Below are 12,160 nucleotides of genomic sequence, written 5' to 3' on the forward strand. Positions count from 1 at the left end.
AAATTAAGTAGAAAATTTAAATGATTTGGTAGATGTTGGTCTAGATTACTCGTGTGATCCAAGGTCCATTTTGATAGTTTTCATTTGTATATTGGCCCATCTGACACGTGCCCTGGTCGTTGCGTAGCCTTTTTTACATTGGTCAACGTACGTACAACTGTGGCTCATCATTTAGTAATTATCATTATCAAGTCACTCTCAGAATATCTCCTCCAAGCAACAATAACTGCTATAATAGATGGATGTTTGCTGGCTACTTGTTTTTAAACGGTCCACAATCCGATTGGAAGGTTTGGATTTGGATTAATTTCGATGATGATTGATACACAATCGAACCTCTTATGCGAACAGTTGGATGTTTGCTGGCTACTTGTTTGTAAACGGTCCACAATCCGATTGGAAGGTTTGGATTTGGATTAATTTCGATGATGATTGATCCACAATCCAAACTCTTATGCGAACGGTTGAGCCTATTGTAAGCTGTTTTAGGTATAATCATGTTATTAGAGCTGTGCACGAACTGAGTTATAGCTCGGTTAGCTCGCTTGACTCGACTCGACTTGGTTCAAAACTGAGTTTGAGCCGAGTCGAGCTAAGTTTTTGAGCTCGAAAAAATTTTGAGCTGAGTTTGAGCTTGCTCGAGCTCGACTCGACTTGACTCAATATTGAGCTCAAACATGACTCGGTTTGGCTCGGTTCAAAAATATGATCGGGTATAATATACCCGGTCACCCAGATGGGTTAAGTTAGAAACCCTAAACGGCTAAACCCTCTAGCGCCCGACTCTTTCCCTTTCTAAACCCTCTACTTCTAGTGCCTGCCTGCTCTTTCCCTCCTCTATCTCCATTTTCCAGCCTGATCGAGCGGCCGACAGCCACTGGCCCGCTGCTACTCTTCCTCTCCTCCCTCCGTTATCCAGTGTCCAATCGAGCGGCCGACAACCACTACCACTCCCTCTATTCTCCAGCGTCCAATCGAGTGACCATCAACAACTTAAAGGTAGACTCTCCTCTCCTCTCCTCTCCTCTCCCTCTCTTATCACTCACATTGCCTCCGGTCGGGCTGTGGCGACTGGTGAGTAGCGTCCGTCTGATTAACGGACCCCACTCGACCACTGGCCCATTGTTTATGGCCCAATTGGATGGTCAGACCCCACCCGACCACTGGCTATGTGGCCCTGGTCCACTCGGACGGTCGAACACCTCCTGACCAGTAGCCCGGTGGCTGTGGCCCACTTGGACGATCGGATTGGCCAAATTAAATACATCATTTATAAAGTGCCCCACTTGTGTCAATGTAACATATACTCGACATGTGTAGCCATCCATCTTCAAAGTGACATACATGTTTCATTTAACATATGTTATCACTTATCTTTTTCTGACACATATTTTAATGTGCCACACAATCCAATGTGCTATATAAAATATGTACCGCCCTTATTTTCTAATACTTTTGTATGCTATTTATGATATTGAGCTACATTTGCAAATACGCTATTTGTTATTGTGTTACATATTACCATCTATCTTTAAGCGCTTTACATATTTCATATATGTATGTCAACATGCCATACGTAGAGTGTTATCCATCTTCTAGCATTCTACAATCCAACATGCTATTCGTAATTGTTAAGTTGTTTTTGAGTTAATTTGTTTTTAATTTGTTAAAATGTGAGATTGTTTTTTTTTTTTTTTTGTTAAATGTAACTATTAATTTGTTAATTTATTAAGTTGTTTTTTAGTTAAATTATTTTAAATTTGTTAAATTGTGAGATTGTTTATATATATATATATTGTAAGGAATAAGGATAGATAATTAGTTACCCATTTGAGGATTTCTATGTTACCAAACATAGATTTAGTGTGTTCTTGGAGACTGAGAAATTCTCAAATTGTCCTATTTTTAGAAAGTTCAGGCTTAAATAGATTGTAATGTTTTCATTTATTCCAATTTGAATGCATATGCTTATTCCGGTTTCTTCTTTTATTATTATTATTATTATTATTATTATTATTTTATCTATGGATATATTTCCTACATTTGTTTTCGTTGTCAAATGTCAACACTTTGTGTTGATGTTTGACGTGGGAATCAAATACAAGATGAATATATTATGGAGAGATAATGGGAGATGCTGTTGGAATTTCGGCGTGGTATTTAAATTGAAAAATGAGGGCATTACAATCTATCTAACCTTGAATGAGTGACTGATTTAAACAGTTAGGCAAGTATGCCCGTCTAGTATAGGTATAGGTAAGTATTACATCTTGCAATTCTATAGAGTGGTGTAGTGAAGATTATAACATATCAAGAACTTTATTTTATAAATAACTAGTGAATAGGAAGCCCCAAATACCTTTGGTGTGGGGTGCATCAGGCACATCTCCTCTTCTTGTAGAGGAAGACATGTCTTCAACTGTAAGCAAAGGAAAGAGAAGATCAGCAGTGTGGGATGACTTTGAAGAATTCATGGTTAATGGTGGGTTGAAGATCAAGTGTATTCATTGCAAGTCATTATACAGTAAGATTCCATGAGGATCAACAACATATTTGAACAAACATAAACAAAACTGTTCTAAGAGACTGAGACTCCCACCTCCAGGCCAATAGTTGCTATCATTTACCAAGTCAGAAGGGGACGACTCACAAGGCGTAGTATCCACTCACAAGTTTGATAAAGAAAAGCTAAAAGAGTGGTATACTAGATTAGTGATCCTTAAAGAAAAACCATTCAGAATGATAGAAAGTACTTACTTTAAGTCTTTCTGTCAATTCCTTAACCCTTGAGCTGAGAATGTTTCCCGCGTCACTATATAGAGAGAGTGCATGAAAACGTACAACTGAAAAAAGTTTTGGCTTTAGTATCCAGAATAAGTTTGATGTCTGATTTATGGACGACGTTCAATCAAATAAAATGATACATTTCATTAACCGCACACTACATAGATAAAGATTGAAAACTTTGCAAGAGAATTTTAAACTTCTGCCATCTTCCTCCTCCTCATACTAGTTTACTTATTTTAGATTGCATCTACAGTTGTTTACAAGACTGTGACATTGAGAAGAAAAATTTAGCAATAATATTAAACAATGCTTTAGCAAATGACAGTGTAATTTCATATTTACGTAACCAGTTCAGGGCAACAAGAAATTTATTTTTTTATGAAAAAATATTTCAGGTCAGATGTTATGCCCACATTCTAAACTTGATTATAAAAGAAGGGCTGAAAGCAATTGACCACACTGTAGAGAACATTAGAGAAAGTATGAAATATATAAGGGGGTCTCCGTCGAGACTGAGTGTATGGAATGACATCATCCAACGTTTGAATGTGGCATCTAAAAAAATGTTGAAGTTAGATGTGTGTACACATTGGAATTCGACTTATGAAATGTTAGATATGACAATAGAATTATAGTTTGTATTTTCCAAATATGCGTCACGTGACAAAATGTATTCTTGGTTGCCGAGCATAAATGATTAGACTAAAGCAAAACAAGTTCATAGCTTTCTCAAAATTTTTTACGCCTGCATGAAGATTTTTCTGAAAATAAGTATCCAACTGCAAATCTGTTTCTTCTATTTCTTTGGAATATTAAGGATGCTTTACAGAAAAAAAAATGTCAATGAGGGTTCAGATTTTATATGACATATGACAATTGGTATGTAGATGAAATTTGACAAATACTGGGACGAATGTCATTTGTTGATGTCCTTAGCAATTGCTCTTGATCCTCGTTTTAATATGGGCTTAGTGAAGTTTATTTTTATGAAGATTTATTCTGTTGAAAGAGCGGTAACAAAGACTTTCGAGGTTCGTCAAGCATTCGAAGATTTATACAGTTCGTATGCTACTACTTTGTCTACAACATGTGTTAAAGAAGGTAGAGATATGGACGTTTTTATAGCCGATGATGACGATGTGCTAAATGAATACATGTCTTACTTAGCACAAGAACAAATATGAGTTCAGACTAATGAATCAGATCTAGAATTGTACCTTAAAAAGCCAATCGTAAAGCGATCTGACTTTGATATTTTGGAATAGTGGAAGACGAGGGTCAGTGAATCAAAATACCCTACGTTAACTATGATGGCACGAGACATATTATCAATATCAATTTCAACAGTGGCATTAGAATCCGCATTTAGCACGGGGAGTAGAGTTGTGAGCAAGTATTGAAACTCACTTTCATAAAAAACAGTTAAAGCATTAATTTGTACAAAAGATTGGTTACGTCCAATATGGGGAGAAAATGATATTAATAATGAGGAAGATGAAGAGATCAAGATTCATGAAGAGACTCTACCTGCAACAATGTAACATCCTGAAAATCGGGGGTCGAGTAAAAGTCCAACTCCCGAGTTCCAACGCATTACTTATGCAACATATTTGAGGATGATTAAATGTTGTTTGTATTAGTGCCTAAAACATGAATGAGATCATACCAAAACAGCGTATCATACTCCAGAGTCAGTTAAATTACGCAAGCAGAAGACTATAATAGATGGATATAAAGCATATAAGTCGTGGTATATCTCTAGAGTATAAACACCTCCTAGGTGAAATATTACAAATGCTGTTTTAAGTTACAAATTGTCAAAAATGTGAGTCCTCTACAAGTGTAACCCTGAAGCCCCGTCGATTCAGAACGGCCTATATGAATCCGTATACTGCATATATGAGAAAGTATCCTCATTTTCTGCGAAGTCCGCCTTTGCCTCATAAGTCGGGTCTCCATCTGCATCTAAGACAGAGTCTGGTTGGTGTGTACAACACCGTCTCGTAACGTGGGAGTGAGTGATCGACTCAGTGGAACAATAAAGCAAAAGTTAATATCTTATCAATTTAGTCAAGCAGTAATGATAAAGCAATACAATTAAACATTCCTAAGTACTCTGGTTAATGCAAGAATGGTATGTATAAATGATGCATGCTCTCGCCTGCACTCCCTTTGCGATCTTCATCTAACGGTCGTGCATGTCAGTCACTTCCTTAGTGCTCTGCCCAACGCCAAACGACACATGCAGTGCGGTGCATGAACGTGATTACCAAGTTCTTATTAGTCCTTTTCATACAGCAGGATTGGGAAGCTAAGGTACCTCCCTTATATCAATTCCCAAACGGTGATCCAATCTAGGGTCGTCAATCCTAGTAAATCTCATACGATGTTGCGGTTCTAGGTCGCTGCAAAGGGCTCGTCACTTTATCAGTGCAGGCCTAGTGTACTCCTGTTGCTACGTAAGGGCTCGTCGCCTCTACGCAGTCTTAGCGTACGCTCGAGGTCACTACAAAGGGCTCGTCACCTTATCAGTGTAGGCTGACAGCTCGAATACAGTGTCCCATACCACCGTATTCGGCTCACGAGTCTAGGTTGCTCACTGGTCACTACGGGGAGGCTCGTCACCCCAGCGTAGGCCGACAGCTTGACCACGGTGTCCCATACCACCATGTCCGGCTCATGAGTCTTAGCGGATCGAGGTACCAAGGTTTAAGAGGGTTTTCACCGGTGAGTTTGGTACCTTAGATTCAAGCAGTAGCGTCCATACATGGTAAACATACATCGGGTCAATCGGGTTACTTGACGAGCTCGACTAGTATAAGTGCACATTGAGTTGATCGACATGAAATATGTAAGCACTCCGTATGGCCTAACCACTGCCAACATCCCAAGTACGGCTCGGGTTCATCAATCACGTCCTATGTGGTGAGACAACCTCAGCCACCAAATCAATGCCTGTTACCGATTGCCTGGACTATTCCGTAGTCCCAAACACATTCAATTATAACAGATAATCATACAAGCTAATCAGAACAGTAATGGATCAACAATTCCAATCATATTAGCATATGAGCATTTGATGGATTTCAACTTAAACATGAATTCACACATATGTAGTTCCTAAGTAAAATAGACAAGGATGTAAGTTACATGGAGGAAATCATACACATCGTTAAGGTAGTTGAGAATCTCTTCTCAACGCCCATATAAAGTACAATCTATACATGCCTGATCATTCAAACATTTCTACAAACACTTAGACTACATATCCCAACCTACATGATGTATGTTGGTTATAGTACGTATTAGGGCAAATCCTTTCACCAAAGAGTTGTTACACATGCAACTAGCATAAACACAAGGCAATTAATCATGGCAAACACACGTTCAAATTTCATACGTATACGATACTTTCTACATATACATGGAATACACTAAACTCAATATAGTTCATATATATCAAAAACGCGAAACAAACATTGCATTTGGCATGTGAAATAGCACCCACATCAGTAATAGACTATTAACCGATATTGAAAGCCTTGAAAACCATAACCTATACGTTTATAGTCCGCACCTTTCACCGGTAGACTTGTAGTGAACTCAGTTTTAAAGCTACGCCTTTGTCTACGACAGATTGGCAACCTATAGCATAAATTAGGTTAGCTATTTTATAACTTACACTATCTGAAACCCTAAGACAGATTAGGGTTAGGTTTTCTTACCTAAGAACGGGATTGGTATCGCCCGTATAGCGACACAGGAGTGGTGGCTAAGCACGTGGAGCGTCAGGGAAAGATCCCAACATCTATCTCTCACTCACACTCTCTCTCTTCCTCACTTTCTTTTTCTCTTTTCTCTCTTCTTTCCCTTAGGGTTTGCAAAATTTGTATGACATATGAGAGAGAGTGTTTAAGGTCCTTATTTAGGCCCAGGTTTGATGAAAATGGCCCCAGGGCCAAGGTATACTTAGGTTATATCAAAATATGGACTGTTCCGGCCCAACAGAGTACTCTGGTGGCCCCTTTTCCACGTGCGGTCGGACTTAAGTTCCCTGACCATGGATCTAGGTCAGGTTGAGTTTTCATTCTGATCGGATTTACAGATCAGCCGTGGCAGACCAGTTTCAGTTCAATGGTCATGGTCACTCGATAAGGGTCACAAGTACACCGATATGTGTGGGACATTTCTCTTGATCGGAGGGTGTATTTGGCTCAGATTTTGACGGTCTGAATCCTTATATTTGGCCCGCAAGCGACGCGACTCAGATTACTTAAATTCAGATTTTCATTTCTAAATATTTTCACGTTTCTCACACTCTTCGCTCCGGGCTCAAGTTGTGCATTTCTAGACACAATTAAGACTTGATTTCCGAGGGGGTTGTCAAGTCCAGTCATGCGGTTATAACTGTATAGTTTTACGGTCATCGGACTTTCGACGTGCGGTCCAGGCCCGATACGGAGTTTCAAGATGCTCCCGAGAGCAACCGGGTTTAGAGATGGATTCTAGATTTCAGGGTAACCTAGCGTCAATGATACTGTACGGTTTGGGTTTTGCAGATCATATTTAAAGTGATTAGTGCTAATTTCATAAGCACGCTAGTTTAACACTTGCTAACATTAATCTAATTTCTAAAGGTTTTGGTCCTGGGTGATTTCTGCCTGAGGTGGTACTCGGGTCCTTGTACGGATTTTTCCGAGACGTTACAATCTACCCCCCTTAAAGAAAAATTTCATCCTCGAAATTAGTACCTTTTCGTACTCCTCAAGAATCTGAGGGTAGTTCTTTCGAAACTCGGCTTCTGTCTCCCAAGTAGCCTCTTCTTCCATGTGATGTGTCCACAACACTTTCACAAGTGAAATAACTTTGCTGCGCAACACCTGCTCCTTCCTGTCTAGGATATGTGTCGGCTGCAGTATATATGTAGCGTCTTCGCTCAACTGCACCTGCTCCCATCTGATAATGTGAGAAGGATCGGAATGTATTTATTCAGCATAGAAACATGAAATACATTATACACACCCGCAAGTGGTGTGGGCAACACAAGGCGGTACGCTACTGCCCCCACTCGATTCAGTATTTGGAATGGGCCAATGAATCGAGGCTTAAGCTTTCCATTCTTGTCAAACCGAAGGACTCCCTTCATAGGAAAAACTCTGAGGAACACATGGTCTCCGACCTCGAACTCTAGCGGTCGCCGCCTCGTATCGGCGTAGCTTTCTGTCTACTCTGAGCTGTCAGAAGTCGGCGCCTGATGATGTCGACTTTCTCTGAAGTCGCCTGAACTAACTCCGGGCCAATCAAGCTCTTCTCGCCAACCTCTGCCTAGCAATGCGGTGCCCTACACAGACGCCCATACAGTGCCTCGTAAGGAGCCATGCCAATACTCGCCTGGAAGCTGTTGTTATAGGCGAACTCTGCATAGGGAAGACAGTCATCCCAACTGTCCTTGAAATCCAGCACACAGGCCCGCAACATATCTTCCAGAATCTGATTCACCCGTTCCGTCTGCCCGTCAGTCTGTGGGTGGAACGCGGTACTGAACTTCAACTTTACACCCATCGCTTCCTGGATGCGAGTCTAGAAAATGGATGTAATCGTGTGTCTCGGTTCGACATGATCTCCAAGGAAACTCCATGCAGACGTACAATCTCCTTGATGTACAACCTTGCCAACTCATCTGCAGAGTTCGAAACTCTGATAGGGAGGGTCCTCTTTGAAGCTCACGTGGATGAGAAGCTCTTTGGGCAATATCTGGTGATGGACCGCTTGGTCGAAGCCGGGTGGGGTCCTGTGTTCGAGGGTGAGTACCGCGCAAATGTGGGCACAGTCCGAGCCTTCTACGCCCACATTCGAGAGCCTACATTGGAGCCCTTGCAGTTCAAGATTCCTGTTGGTAGAGATCGGGAGGCCACAATTGATGCTGGGTTGATAGCTCGGCTTATGAAGGTGCCGCTTGGCGAAGTGCATGCAAGCAAGAAAAATTTGAGGAGCGCACGTGAAAGGGACCGCCGCACGCAATTCCTTTGTGGACAACTGGCTCGCTGGAATCCGAACAACAGTCTCTTAGCAACTAATATGACGGACGACTTCCGCCTGCTCCACCACATCTTTACATACAATGTGTACCCTAGGTGGAGCAACTGCAGCAAGTGCACCCGTCTGATGGTAGATTTCCTGTACAGGTAGGGCAGGGAGAGAATCACTACCAAGGTTTGGAAGAACAAAGATTACGTGTGGTTTATATGGGGCAAAATTTGTGAACAAGACTAATCGATTTTAGTTAAACTTGTCATGTCGAGGTGGTGATGCAAAATCATGCCCTAATGCCACAAAGGATGTCCAAATTCTTTTTCAGGCCTTTTTATATTCAAATAGGAAACCTTCGACTTCATCCAAACCTTTCGAATTTAGTATACGAATAATTTCCATGGAAGAGGCAGAGGAGGAAGCCAAATAAAAAGCATTGGAGGAAGAACAACTCCAACTCGCCTTAAAACGTAGTAAGAAAGAGATTTCTAGACTTCAGCGATATATTACAAGACAACATGATTGATGTTTTATTTAAACCAACATGATTTAAATGATTTTTAAACTCGCAAGTATACGAATCAGATGTAGATACGGTACGTATTACGAGATCGTTCCCACGAGGATTGGTCGTCACAATTCAAATCTATGATTCTCCTTAACTAATCCAACAAATAATGGAATGAATTACTAAGCACAATTTTATGAAAAAAACAAGTAATTAAGAACAGGGAAGAAAATTCAATCAGAGAGAGAGAGCACTAGGACTTTCGAATCCACCCCTAATTATCCTAACCCTTGTTTTGTCTGTTGATTCACCTTGATCTAGATTGATACCACTTATATAGAGAAAGCACAATCTGTGTCCTTAATCAGGCATATAGACTGTCTAATTCCTTTAAGCAATGCCATGAATGACATATCCCATGTCCTTGGTCGGGTACATGGAATGTACATTCATTAAAGCACCCTGTTTCTTCCTCTATGGGAAACTTGTTCTTGATCAGACACAAGCACCTATAATAAGCATCCAAACAACATCCATATATATACTTTAATCAAGTTCATAGATGGAGAAGTATAGAATTTAAACCCATAAAGCCCACTTAGAGAAAGAGACAAATTAATTAATATTCAAAGTAAATCAACCAATACAAGAGCTAATCAAATTAGGGGCTTCATCTCAGCCCTAGCTGAGAGATTAGTGACCCATAAAATCCATAAAAAATATTAAATAAAATTCATAAAAAAAAAACGTCAAACCAAACAATCTCTCTCTCTCTTCTTTCTTCTCTTTCTTCTCTCCCTTGCTTCAGATCTGGAATCCCCTGGTTCTCAATGCCCTTCCCACGTCCAAAACTCCCCTTTTATAGCTGCTGGATGGCTGGGGTCGGTGGCAGAGTCGTAGAAGGACTCGGAGTACAAATTTTCGCAGCCGTGATCGGTGGGCCCCACAGAGGTATTTTCTGGAAAATCCACCCAGTCCATTGGATTCAGAACGAAATTTCAGTCAAGAATGGGTGGATTCGAAGGTCCATTAGCGCGGCCCACAGAAGAAATCTAAAAAAAACTCGGTTTTGAACGTCCCGGGGCAGTCTACTTTTGGCCTCTGTACCGCACACGTGTGTATGCATGGGCAAGGAATATCAACATGGTTTTGAAGCTCTCGAAGCCCTCTACACGATGGACGGATCAGATCTTCCGGAAGGTTGACGAGTGGGGCCCACTAATTTCTGCAAAAACTGGCAGCGTCCGTGCGTTTCGCGGACGCCAAACCGACGCTGCGATGATGGTTGGGTCCATTATTGGACTTTTCACAGGAATCCACGCCGTCCATTGGATGCAGGACGGAATTTCGACCGCATATGGATGGTTTTGAATTTGCGTGGACGCGGCCCAGAGAAGGAATCATGCTGAGATCTTTTTGAACGTTATAGGGCAGCCCGCTTGTGACCTCTGTAGCTCACACGTGTGCACTTATGGGCATAAACGGAAAACATGATTTTGTAGATATTGAGCCCTTCTACACGATGAACGGTTTAGATTAACCGTACGTGCTACCGGTGGGGCCCACAGCTGTCTGTAAAAAATGGATTTCCGTCCGTTACGCGCGCTGAAACGGAAACTTCCGTTTTTAAAATAAGAAAGTCGGGTCAGCGCTGCTGACCGACTTTAGTCCGTTCGGTGCTCAGGCAGTGCACATGTGCACCGTGTACACACGTTATAGATATAGGTCCACTGTGATGATTTCGAGAAATCCAATCCGTCCATCCTATTGCTCATCTTCTTTAAACCGTCAGGACCAAAATTGATGTATATCCAGATATCCAGCGGGCCCCACTTAATGAATTAAGGGGCTGATCTGGCCGTTAGACCACTTCCCGAGATCGTCAATGGCTGAAATTTAATATGTACGGTTAATTTATGGTCCCCATCACGTGTATGAAGTTTCGAGTTGATCGGATGGCGGGAAACATGTGATCTTACATTCTGGACCCTTTTCGAGCCCCTTTGCCTTGCTTTCCTCAATCCCAGGCGTGTAAAATCTTCACTATTGGTTTTCTGGAGTCCATCCCGTGCTCTGGTAATTTTGGAGCGCCAAATCCATGTTCTTAACATCATCTTTCAGTACACACTCCTGATTTCACCTTGTAATAAAAACACGATTAAAATATGGCATTAAACCTTATCATGTACGTAAAATCAGGCAATTACTGGGGTCTGAGATGCAACATTCGACACTCATCACAGTTGAAACAGCATCGAGCACAAGCAACAAAAAGAAAAGAGTAAAAAAATTCAAGTTCCTCACCCATCTCGGTGAATTTTATAAGGTGTTGGGTACTATATGTGAGACTCGTATCTTAGTCCATACCATTCCGGAGGTTCCTGCGGTCCTCCTGATTGATTTCCAACAACCCTCGACCTATATCCGACATTTGCGTGCGATCCTAAGCCGAGTCCTTCAAACCAGAGTCAGTTTGACCTGAGACTTGTACTCTAGCGACCGTGCCGTTGCCGCGTCTCACGCACCAAGGTGATACCTAGGCCAGGAAATGTGGGCTCGCGTTCAGTTCGAGGAGAACGCCACAGGTTGCAAAACCCAAGAGAATCTCTACCCTAATATCACATTAATCAATCAATCAATCAATCTCATAAAGGGTTAAGTATATGTCAAATACACATCACCTCACACCCCATTCCCAAGCAACCCCATAAGTCAACAATCCCTTACACAACTCATACCCTTCTTACACAAACTACCCCAAAAGTCAACAAATCTCTTACACACCCATCACTCCATCACCCATCCCTCTCTCTCCTTACAACCCTCTCTCTCTCA

Source organism: Magnolia sinica, chromosome 1 (genome assembly GCF_029962835.1).
Source record: "Magnolia sinica isolate HGM2019 chromosome 1, MsV1, whole genome shotgun sequence".
Lineage (NCBI taxonomy): Eukaryota > Viridiplantae > Streptophyta > Magnoliopsida > Magnoliales > Magnoliaceae > Magnolia > Magnolia sinica.